Here is a 13,755-nt window from a genome sequence, read left to right as displayed (position 1 = left end):
ATTCGTGTACCGCCCCACTTCAAAGTGTTCTCACCACACACATTTCACAATTTAACGTCTGCTTCGACCTCGTTCTGATACCTAAAGGAATATCCATTTCCAAGAACCAGTCAAACACCAGTTATTATAGGCTATTTTCGTCCTATTTCTTCTCTTCGCGCACCACTGCCGATCAGGTTCACAAACGTGCTCTCACAATTCTAAAATCAAGGGAAGCAAGTAGTAGGATTTGAACTTTGACAGCCTAAAATAGCTGATTTGATTGGATATGTCGAATTGCGCATTACCAGTGCTGTGAGATTTTATGAAAGCATGCTGGTGACATATGAGAACGTCAGATTTGACGGGAATCTCCAAAACAGTGTCGTTTGCAATTGCAAACCATAGGACCATAGGACATTTTGATGTGAGTCTATTTGCGAATGATTCTGCACAGATACTGAGCACTCTCAAAAGGGTGTGTTTGTGTGGGGTGTTGGGTGTGTGTGTGTTTAAATGCGTGCGTGTGTGAGTGTGATCAAAACCAACAATACAACAAACAGTCTGGGTCGATGTTCCAACATGTGTCTAATGAGCTCAAGACCTGTTTCAGTTTTAATTGTCCACATGTACCCAAACCCATCGTTCGCAATTAGACTCACCCGTTTGCATTAAAATTTACCCCCAGGCACCCCTGCTTTTTCAACCATTGAAAAAGCGTTGAAAAAAAAAAAAAGGAGAAGACGAACTTTTCTGGCGCAACCAATCGGAGAAAGCCTTCAAAAACAGAACTCCTTTTTACGATTGTTCAACCTGTTATCTGTACAATACACACGCTCAGCTGGTCGCTTCGACTGGATCGTTCGCAATGACTACATACCCTAAAGTGCATTTTTATGCACTTCCTGTGTGAACACAACTGAGCAGAGGATCGGACCACGCACGTTCAAGATCTCGTAATGCACACCGCTGAAAACGTAGTATGGCTGTCTACACAGTGGGGATTAACTCACTCAGTACGGCCAGTCCTCTGTTCTCCTCTACACAGACCCCTCGGATGTCCAGTGGGTGTCTGAATGACCCAACCTTTAGCTTCCGTCGTCAGAATTGTGGTATTCTTTGTCAACATTCACGTCTTCAGTATAAGAGCCTTCTGCTTGCAATATTTTGATGATGGTAATTGGGGTGAAACGCTGTTAACGTCGTCTCTTTCGCCGTTCGTATGGAGAGAGTTAAAAACAAAATAAAAAGCGGTCACAAACGTAGAAGCCCACCCGTTGATTCTATTGAACGTGGGAGCTGAAGCTGCTGCCTACGAACACATGAGAAAAAGAAGATGATGATGACAACGACAACATGATGATGATGATGATGATGAAGTGCTAGCGCCCTATCTCAAAGGATAAGATGATGATGATGATGGTGATGGTGATGATGATGATGATGATGATGAGGTACTAGGGCCCTATCTCACAGGATAAGATGATGATGAGGAGGAGGAGGTACTAGCGCCCTATCTCAAAGGATAAGATGATGATGATGGTGATGGTGATGATGATGAGGTGCCAACGCCCTATCTCAAAGGATAAGATGATGATGATGGCTTTGGTGATGATGATGAGGTGCTAACGCCCTATCTCAAAGGATAAGATGATGATGATGGTGATGGTGATAATGATGAGGTGCCAATGCCCTATTTCAAAGGATAAACACATGTGTATTCTACATGTCATTCACACGTTTTCACCGAATGGGGAGAAAGGAGAGGGAGGTGCTTGTGGTCCGCACGTTATATCCGAACCTTGTTCTCTCATTGGTCCCAGCTGTCTGTCCTCTGAACATATCACCATTCTCTGCACTCAGCCCGCAGCGCAGACAATTGTTGCCACGTAGTTTAAATAATAAAAACAAATCCGCGGTTTGACGGTGTGGGTGGGCGAAGTGGGTATAAACAACCACACCTCGTCGTGTTGTTAATGTTAGCGTCCAGAAAGGTTTACCCCACTAATTTACATCACTAGCTTCACCCGCACACTTCGCTTTGCAGTCTGTTTCACCGAAATAGCTCCGCTTGTCTATGGTAAGTGGTGAGTGGTTTAAATAATCTTTATTTATTCAACAATACACATGGTGAGTGGTGAGTCTGTCTGCCTTTCTTCTTGTCTGTGTGTCGCTCTTTCGATTCCACTCTGTGTATTGAGCGGCAAAGCTTTCGTGACTTGGGTGTGAATTCTTACTGAATTTACTTTTGCAATTACTGTACGGAAATTGCGGTTTGGTCATTCTTGCATTTGTGGACTGGAACAGCAGTACCAAACGGTATAGTAGTATTCAATCTTTTCTTATTATTACCATTGCTAATTTTCAAATTTCTATTTAGTTATATATTTGTTTATTTGCTGTCCAATCATCTGCACCTTTTCAGTGGCATTACTCTCACGCCACTCATTCCGAGACCCCCACACACAGCCAAACACGGGTTCGTCTGTCGCAGTCCCAGCGTTGGCAGTCCACCACCAATGTTAGTAGACCACACACCAGAGGAGACCCTGCACTGCTGCTGACTAGAATCAATTCGGTTGTGTTCAGTGGTGCCTGTTCTGATTTAATGTACTAAGGACACCACACTGACGACAATAATAGCTTAGTCGCGGAGCCAGACTGAGCGAGCGTCTTCCCCAGAGTGGAGACCACCACCACGTCCCTCCAACTATAGTCCCCGATGATTCTGCCGACACCGAAGACTTTGACAGGGCTCAGCCCAGAGCACAGAAGTGGAGGGGGGTCGAAACTGAGGTCACCATGAGAGCAGGGCATGAAAGGCCACAGAATCCGGGACATTAAAAAAAAATGATGAAGGAGGAGGATGGTGATGATGACGATGTTGCTATGGAGATTAAATAGGTTTGGGACTACGTCACAAGGTTGTACTCTCCGCTTCCTATCATAATGACATCTCGGCATTAACCAGGCCCGAGATTTGCAGTGGTGGTCGGGAAATTTGAGCAACACGCGCAAAGACGCACCCGGGAAGTGGATGATACTCGACTGTGTGGTCCCAGTTAATCCTATAGCACACTTAATTTTGGGTAGGAGACGCCCGCGGGCCGAAAACCCCACCTCTGCTGGGAATAGAACCCGCGTCCTCCCAGGCGTCGGTCAGCGATGCTAACCACTTCGCTACTGCGGCTGGTTGATTTGATAATAATAATAATAACAAAAATCATATATGACCCTTCACAACGAAAAAGAAAATTGTTTTGAATAAGTAGCTAGCAGTAGTTGTTTGGATAAATAGTTAAAAAAAAAAATAATAATAATAATAATTGTCACATCCTGCAGGATGCGTCACGAATCTCTCAAAGCACGAAACCAGCTGATAAGACATTCATCAGCAGTATTGCTTTGTCGTATTTGTTAGCGTGGACCGGTGTAACCAACACAATTTGAAGAGCCAAAGCGCAACAGTTTGTGAACAATGATAACTGTCTTTGGTTCACAAAAGAGAAGATGCAGGTGTTGATAAATAAAGTGAAAATTTCAAAGCAGACCAGGAAGCTGCCTGAGGACTATAAAGATTTATAACTTCTTCTTCTGCGTTCACTCGTATGCACACAAGTGGGCTTTTACGTGTATGACCGTTTTTACCCCGCCATGTAGGCAGCCATACTCCGTTTTCGGGGGTGTGCATGCTGGGTATGTTCTTGTTTCCATAACCCACCGAACGCTGACATGGATTACAGGACCTTTAACGTGCGTATTTGATCTTCTGCTTGCATATACACACGAAGGGGGTTCAGGCACTAGCAGGTCTGCACATATGTTGACCTGGGAGATCGTAAAAATCTCCACCCTTTACCCACCAGGCGCCGTCACCGTGATTCGAACCCGGGACCCTCAGATTGACAGTCCAACGCTTTAACCACTCGGCTATTGCGCCCGTCTAAAGATTTATAACGAAATGACATTGTTACTTTTGGAACTGTCAAAACGTTTGTACTTGCTCACTGCAATGTCGATTCATTCAAGATTTTTGTACACTAGAAGGTCGGTATAGAGTTATATATGATGTTCACTTTGCACGTGAACACGGGGCAGAGGAAAGAACCAAAAAAAGATAGGTAAACAAATCATAAGCAAATGTGACAATGAAACGCATCCAAATGTTTCTGTCCACGAGCGAGAAGAGTCAACTGAAAAAAAAATCACAACAGTCACTTCTTTCTCAGTAGGAGAAAGGGAAGGAGAAAGCGTGCAGTGAATGCAGTGTCGTATGGCAATGGAGTAGCGAGAACTCGACGTTAGGCGAGCGGGGCGCAGTGTGCTCAAGATTTATAGAGAGATGAACTTTTGATTTCTGCAAATTACTCATTTTTCAGTTCAACATTTGTGATGGCAATTACACGCAAAAATAATGAGCACAACTATTTCTAAGTATTTTGGGAACAAAGGAGGTGCAAAGAGGAAACCGTCTTCGTCGTCATCGACCAGTGACCTGTGTCTTAGTCCAGAGCAAACAAAAGGTAGCAGCAGAACAATTCAAAACAGTAAGAAACAGAAGAAAAATACTGAATTTACAGCAGAAGAAACAGAAGAAATGGCCTGGCAGGAAGCTGTCTACGAACTAAAAGCTGCTTTGACGAAACTGTCGAGCAAAGAGGATATTCAGCAACTAAAAAACGAAATTACTGAAGTGAAAGAAGAATTCAAACGAATTGCTGCGTCACTAGAGAACAAAATGGACAAACTAGAGAGCCGAGTTTTTGACATAGAAACCGAGAAAGACAGACTTGCGGCCGAAGTGAATCAACTGCGAGAAGAGAATGCCAAATTCAAGAACCAGCTCACACAGAACTCCAAAGAAATTGACATCCTAAGAAACGGCATCAACGACCAGGAACAGCACGGAAGACAGTGGAATGTCCGAGTCTTCGGCGTCCGCGAGGCCCAGGGGCAGGAGACGGCGGAGGACTGCTTGAAGAAGTGCCTCAGCATCTTCACAGAGAAGCTGGAGGTTCCAGTGTCAGCCAGCGACATCGAGATCGCGCACCGCTCCGGGAAAGTCGGCGCGGGAGGAGGCCGACCCCGCCCCATCATCGTGCGCTTCATGTCCAGGGGGAAGAGGGGGCAAGTGCTGACAGCCCGCCGCAAGTTGAAGCAGACAGGCATCACTGTAGGGGAGGACCTCACCCAGACCAACTACAGACTTCTAAAAAAGGTCAGTTCTCACTCCGCGACTATGGCCGCTTGGTCGTCCAACGGCAAAATCTTGGTGAAACTGAAAAATGGAAAAACTTTGATAGTTGACACCAGTACGGACATTGATGTGCTTTTCAGAAAAGAAATGCCGTAACTAGAATCTGTATGTTGAAATAGAAATGGGTGCGCGGATGGGTGTGAGGCGTGTGAGTGTAAGGGAAGGTGAAATAGTCATAATCATATCAGGTATTAACTGCTGTTGGCTGCTGCAGAAATGTGCAACATTTCATGAATTACAAAATGTGAGCACATTAACTGCGCTGAGGAAGAGAGGGGGCGGGCGGGAGCAAGGCGAAGTGGTGGGGTTACCTATATTAAGGTCAGATGTATTTTCTGCCTGTTAGTTTCAATTGGAATCACCTTATTCGGGTTTTAGTAGTGACGGTAAATATCATTGCCTCTCTCTCTCTCTCTCTCTCTCTCTCTCTCTCTCTCCCCTCGCTCTCATTTAGGTATGTGTAAGAAAAACAGACAACCTTACACTCTGCAAATATTATTTAATCCGTACAGTAATCCAAATGAAGGTTTTGTTTTGAAAATGAGCTGAAAGGAATGAAAATCCCGTTCGAGAAAGATGTTCGAAAATTGCAGATTGAACAAAAAATAGTCATTTAATATTATTATTAATTATACCATTTTTTATATTATTTATTTGTTAATTTACTTTTTATTTTTTATCTTGTTTTTAGATTCGTTTTATAGCGACTGTTAACATTTTTGGCGCATAAAACACTGACATTTGTATGCTAGAAAAAATGATAAAAAACAAAACAAAAACATAAACAAACATCAATACACACACATGCAAATGAGAATATGCATGTACGCACTTACACACACACACACACACACACACACACACACAAACACACACAGACATGCAGACACACGCACACACTTGTACACGAACTCACACTCAGTGCTATATGCACAACATACATATTCAAACACATAGAAGATACATGTTAAGACAGATATTCAATTGAAAATGAAAACAAAAAGGAAATACTGCTTGCTGTTCACCAATTTGTAAACTATGTAAACTATGTTGAATATCTTAAAATGTGGGAAACAATTGGATGGTTGAAATTCTCCTGTTGTTTACTTGCAAGAGGATGACCATCAGACTGGATGTAAGTTTATAATGGCCAACACATTGACCCGATATTGCCGAAGTTATGCTGACATGTAACATTGAATAGCATCCTATGTTTAAGTCATATCATGTCAACATGTAAACCAGTGGCATTCGCGTGTGCGGACACACACACACACGCACGCACGCACGCACGCACGCACGCACGCACGCACTCATATGACACGCACTCATACACGTACATGCTCAATCACTCACTTTCTCTTACTTGTGGTCTGATTTGATTATCTGATTTGACACGGTGTTGCTGTATATTTTTGGTTTCATATTACCATGATTTTACTATTGTGTTATTATGATGTATATATCTGAGCAAGGAACTTTTTTTGTCTTTGTTTGTTTTTTGTTTTTTCTCCAAACGCACCACAGGCACAGACACACTCAAAACACAAACGCATGCACACACATACACACACACAACACACACACACACACACACACACACACACACACACACACACACACACTCACTCACACTCACACTCACTCACAAACACACACACACACTCACTCACACGCGCACACGCACACACATACACACACCACCGGATACGACACACTCATTGTGCACGAGGTACAAAGACAAACTTGAGATGCAAATGATGATTATGCCATTTGATGCAATCCTGTTGAAATATTTGAATGTTCTCATAGTGCCATGATATTGCCATGGTATTGTTATGATGTATGCCTTTATCTGAATGCATGCATATCAGGTTTTTGTTTGTTTGTTTAATTTTTTGTTATTATTATTATTATTTTCCCCTTAACCCATCACACGGATACACTCGCAGGCAAACATACATACACACACACGCACGATCACACGCGCACACGCACACACATACACACACCACCGGATACGATACACTCAATGTGCACGAGGAAAAAGAAAAACTTGAGATGCAAAAGATGATTATGCCATTTGATGCAATCCTGTTGAAATATTTGAATGTTCTCATAATGCCATGATATTGCCATGGTATTGTTATGACGTATGCATTTGAGTAACACTGGAGATGTGTATATGTCTTTGTTTTTGTTCCTTATTATAGCCCCTTGCAACCATAGATACTCACAAACAATCACCCAACACGACATGCTCAATAAATGAGGTACAAAGGCAAATCTTATGATAAACGAAATGGTTTGCTGATTTGATACAGTGTTATTAGATTATATGTTTGGTTTCATATTTCCATGATGTTACCATTGTGTAGCCATGACGTACGATTTATCTGAATGTATGTTTCTCAGGTTTTTGTTTGTTTGTTTTATATTTTGTTATTATTATTATTATTATTTTTATTATTATTTTCCCCTTAACCCATCACACGGATACACTCACAGGCAAACATACATACACACACACGCGCACGCGCGCACGCGCGCGCACGTACACATATATGCACGTGAGTGTGCACATCGGGCGTTGGAGAGCGGGGTGAGGGAGGGGGGAGAGGGAGGGAGAAGGAAATGGGAAGGGGAAAAAAAAACGTGAAAATTTTGCGATTGCAGTTAGATGAGCTTAGCACTGAGGAGATGAGAGTTCACAATGAGCGGACAGTTCGTGACTAACACATACACGCACACAAACACACACACACACACACACACACACACACACACACAACACAACACAACACAACACACACACACACACACACACACACAGAGGAAGGGGGATGGGGGGAGAAACGTATGCGAGCTACACGAGCAAGGAGAAGAAAAGGAGAAAGAAGTAGCTTTGCACTTTGGTGAACACTTTGTTTTCCCCTTCTGAATGGTGAGTTCACAAGGAACGAACAATCCGTGGTGTGCAGGCAAAAAACGAGAGAGGAAAAGGGAAAAGAAAAACATGTGAAGTACCGCGAATGTTTTCGGGTTACCATTACTGTAGCTTGCAATTGTTCACTCGAGCATCATATACACGGAGTTGTCGCAAATTGTACTTTGTGATGTGAAATTTGGTGTGTATATCTATTTATTCATTCATCTGTTACTTTTTTCTTTTTTTTTACGTCAAATAGAAAATTAGCAAGTGAGAATGTAAGTATTGTTAATGTATTTAAAATGCAGCTGTGGTGATTAAAGTAGCGAAAAAGTTTTTGGCTTAATTGTAATATTTGCCCTATGTCAACCAGTGCAATTTGGTTGTCCATGCTGATGTGACTTTCCAAATTATGTGGCACAAGCCTTCAAATAAGCATTCAATTAAGCAGGGCATTCAGAGGAGAGTCTCTCTCTCTCTCTTTGGGTTTTCTTTTTTTGTTGTTGTTGTTGTTTTTTGTGTGTTTATTGTTTTTTGTCGTTAGATACCCTCACCCCCACCTCCTCATTGATGATTTGGGTTATGAAGCGGAGGAAAAAAGATCACACACACACACACACACACACACACACTGGAGAGGGAGAGTGAGGGGAGAGAAAGGGGGAAAAAAAGAAAAGAAAACCGCGATAGAGGGGTTGTGGACATGTCTCCTCTTCCATCACCAGTACCTTTCCTACATTAAAACTTGGATGCTGGTGTTTGGTGGATATGCATGCCTTTTTTTCTGTATTCTTGGCTTTATATGTGTGTGTGCATCACATAAGATCCAGTCTTTTTTCTTTTTTTTGTACTCGATGGTGAACAATTGACGGGAAAAAAATCCTAAACCTTCGTGCAGGAATATGAGTATACTAGTAAACTTTTTAAAAATATTTTTCTGTACTTTTCGGATTCCACGGAATCAAAAACAATGTCACTCTCAGCCCGGTTTTGGCTCTGTGCAGTCAGCTAGGTTATGGGCGACAGTGATGGTGTGTAAATGTTGATGCTATGCCCCTTTGTATTACTCTTACTGTACATTGTGGTGTTGTTGTTTTTTGTTGTTTTTGCGCCCATCGCTCGCTTGCGCTAGTCAATCAAATTGTCATTTTAAAAAATATTTTTGTACTATGGTGTCATTTTCTTTTGTCAATAATTGTTACTTGTCTGTATGTAATTTACTTTTCTATCTCGGTCTCTGCTTCTCACGAATGGATGAATATTTTTTGTTTCCTTTTGCTCAGTTCATTGATTTTAGTATACACATTCTCTATTTCTATGTTTGTTTAACAGAAGAATATGTTATGGATAGAAATCACAGTGATTCTCTGGAAGAAAGGGGGTGCGATGTATACAGACCAAAAATACCACTTGTCAATGCATAACCTTAAGATATCATCTCTAAACTGTCAGGGGTTGGGAAATTTTCAGAAAAGGAAAGACGTCTTACAGTATTTGAGACAAAAGCAATATTCAGTATACTTTTTACAAGACACACATTTTACTAAGAAGATGGACAGACAGATCAGGGCAGAATGGGGTTATGAATGTGTTTTTTCGTCGACTAACTCTAGATCACGAGGGGTAGCTATTCCGTTAAATAATAACTTTGAGTTTCAAATACAAAAAAAACGATTATAGACATTCAGGGTAATTACATATTTCTGCTTTTAAAAATATCTAACATGGAAATTCCTTTGGTCAATGTGTATGGACCTAACAGAGATGACCCTATATTTTTTGAAGAGATTCGGACAAAAATTGAAGAACAAGCTATTCAGAATGTAATAATAGGAGGCGATTGGAACTTAGTTATTAATCCTAGCTTAGACTATTACAACTATAAACACGTAAACAATATGGCAGCACAAGAAACAGTAATAAAGATGATGGATGACTTACAGTTAGTAGATATATGGAGAGAATTAAATAATGAGGTTTTAAGATACACCTGGAGGAGACCAACCCCCTTACAACAAAGCCGTCTTGATTTCTTTTTATTGTCTGACAATTTGATCACCAACGTTAAGGATGTAGATATCACTTATGGTTACAGAAGTGACCATTCTTTAATTACAGTTGATCTACAATTTAACACAGAACCCAGAAGAAAAACATTTTGGAAATTTAATTCATCTTTACTTAGGGACAACGAATATGTCGAGTTAGTGAAAGAAACAATAGAAAAAGTAAAGGACCAATATGCAGTGTTACCGTATGCAAGAGAAAACTTAGACAAGATACCTAATAATGAAATTCAGTTAACCATAAGCGATCAACTCTATCTGGATGTATTATTAATGGAAATAAGAACTAAAACAATATCTTTTGGTATAAGAAAGAAAAGACAGCTTATAGAAAAGGAGGAAACACTAGAAAAAGAAATACAGCGAATCGATAAAGAAATAGACACACATAGTTTGGCTAGAGAATTGCAGGAGAAAAAAAGAACTAGTACAGCTACGAAAAATAAAATTGGAAGGGATCGCATTAAGGTCAAAAGCAAGGTGGGCATCTCAGGGTGAAAAGATGACTAATTATTTTTGTAATCTTGAAAAAAGACATTTTGTAAGCAAACAAATGTTGAAATTAGTTACATCTCAAGGTAATGTTTTGACGGAAACAGACGAGATCTTAGAGGCGACGAGACTTTATTATGAAGACCTATACAGAGAACAGGAAGTAAAAGACATAGACATTAGCAGTTACATTAAAAGTTTGCCCAGTCTGGATGAATTTGAATCAGAGCAACTGGAAGGACTTATAACAAAACAGGAAGCCACAGAAACACTAAGAAGAATGCAAAACGATAAGAGTCCAGGCACAGATGGAATGACTGTAAACTTCTATAAATTTTTCTGGAAAGACATAGGGGACTTTGTAGTTAGATCACTGAATGAAGGTTTTAAAAAGGGAGACCTGTCAATTATACAAAAAGAAGGGATAATTACATGTTTACCAAAGGGAGATAAGCCAAGAGAATATTTACAGAACTGGAGACCTATTTCGTTGCTAAACGTAGCTTATAAGATAGGATCTGCATGCATAGCTAATAGAATCAAGAAAGTTTTACCAAAGTTAATACATGAAGATCAGACAGGTTTTATTCCAGGTAGATATATTGGCGATAACATAAGAACCCTGTATGACATTATGCATTATTTAGAAATTGAACATCGTCCAGGCTTGTTAGTATCAATAGATTTCGAAAAAGCATTCGACTCATTAAATTGGTCATATATGAACACTGTATTAAAAGCCTATGGATTTGGCCTAGATTTATGTAAATGGATTCACATCTTTTACAAGGATATAAAATCATATGTCATTGTGAACGGTAAAGTATCCAAAGGCTTGAAAATACAAAGAGGATGCCGCCAGGGAGATCCAATCTCACCCTATCTGTTTGTATTATGCTCAGAAATCCTGGCGTGCAAGATTAGGGAAGATAAAGAAATTAAAGGCATAAATTTATTAGATACCATTTTTAAAATTAGTCAGTTTGCTGATGATACAACATTCACATTAGAAGGAGATAAAGAATCGTATGAAAAGTTGTTTGAAACACTAGAGGGATTTGAAGAATTTTCAGGGCTAAAAATTAACTATGATAAAACATTAAATGTCTGGTTAGGAAGAATGAAGAACTCAAAACGTCGGTATCTACTAGAAAAGAAAATGAAATGGAACCCCCCCAAATATAAACTTTTAGGCATTTGGTTCACAGAAGATCTATCAAAAATAACTGAAGTGAATACAAAAGACAAATTGATAGAAGCTAAGAGGCTTTTCAAGATTTGGTCAAAACGTATATGTACACCCCTTGGTAGAATTGCTATTTTAAAATCACTTATACTTTCAAAACTCATTTACTTGTGGATTCTTCTTCCCAATCCCCCGGACAAAGAGATAAATCAACTACAGTATATGGGATGGCAAAACAGACAAGATAGAATATATACAGTACATAATGTTGGAAATGGAGGTTTGGGTATTCCAAATATACAAAAGTACATTGAGGCTCTAAAAATATCATGGATTAGGAAATTACACACAGGAACAGCAAAGTGGAAAAAAAATACTCTTAGTCAAATCCCCAGAAATCAACTCCCTGGATCTGTACGGACCAAGAAAATTTGTAAACACTGAATGTAATAGTTTCTGGAAAGATGTATATTGGGCATATGAGAATTTTACAAAACATGTTAGGTTAAAAGAAGCACAAGAGGCACTCGTAGAACCACTTTTTCATAACGACAAACTTAAAGTCGGTAATAAGACAGTTTATTTAAAAAAATTGGACAAGTAAAGGTATTTTTCTGGTTAGAGATATTGTAGATGAAAATGGGTGCTTCCTTAGTCATAAAGATTTCACAGAAAAATATGAGGTTAAAGTTAATTATTTACTGTATATGGGATTTATACGTTCCATTAAAAGTTACTTGCGCACAAACAATATTGCTATCACAGACAAAACTTGCAATAAAGAACCAAAAGCACTGCAGATAATAGCTAATGTTAAGAAAGGATCTAAAATTTATTATGATATACTACTTGAACCAATTTTTCTACACAATATAAATTCTTTTATCAAGTGGGAGCAAAAACTAGACATTGCAATAAATTGGGATACCACTATGAAACAAGTGAAAAACATAAAAGAAGTAAGATTGAAATGGTTCCAGATTAGAATATGTCATGGTATATTGGTTACAAACAAAATGCTTAAAAAAATGGGAATAACAAATAGCGACATGTGCAACTTCTGTAAAAATGAAATAGACACAATTCAACACTACTTATGGCACTGTACATTTACTCAGCTCTTTTGGGGGGACTTAGAGAATGTCTTGAAGGAAAAGTGTGAAAATTGTGCAAATGTAAAGTTTAATATAGAGTTAGTATTATTTGGAAATGATGATGTTACAAAAACAGGTGAAATATTTGACTATATCATTCTAGTGGCGAAACATTTCATTTATAAATGCAGAATAAATAAAATCAAACCATGTATAAAGTACTTCCTAACAGACCTAAGAAACATATATAAAACCGAAAAATATATACACTCGATGGAAATGATGTCCATAGCATTTTCTAGAAAATGGTGCCCTTACATAAAAATGATTGAAGGCAACGAGGAGGAGTAGAGACAACCACGAATGTAACGTTTGTTCTTTTTTTTTTTTTCCCCCTTTCATTTACTGACTTGTTTTTAACAGTGCATGTGACGTTTTTGTTTTTGTTTTTTCTCGGTATGAAGACAGTGTTGTCATTTTCCTGATTTGCAGTTTAGGTGGTGCACAGTGGCAAATATTGTTGATTCCAGATGTTGGTTTTGTATGTCCGTCTGTATGTATTAAATGTTAAACTCGAATAAAATTATTAAAAAAAAAAAAAAAATCACAACATAAAAAAGGTGTTGTGTCCTTCGATATGCAAAGTCAACCATATTCTTTTCTCTCTGTCTTTCATGTTTTTATCAATCATTGGTATCGATCGTCCGTGTGTTCCTTTCTCTTTTCTCTCTCTCTTTCTCTCTCCCTCCTCC

This window comes from Babylonia areolata, chromosome 3, assembly GCF_041734735.1.
Source record: "Babylonia areolata isolate BAREFJ2019XMU chromosome 3, ASM4173473v1, whole genome shotgun sequence".
NCBI lineage: Eukaryota > Metazoa > Mollusca > Gastropoda > Neogastropoda > Buccinidae > Babylonia > Babylonia areolata.
The sequence above is the reverse complement of the archived record's forward strand: the minus strand, read 5'-3'. Positions refer to the sequence as shown.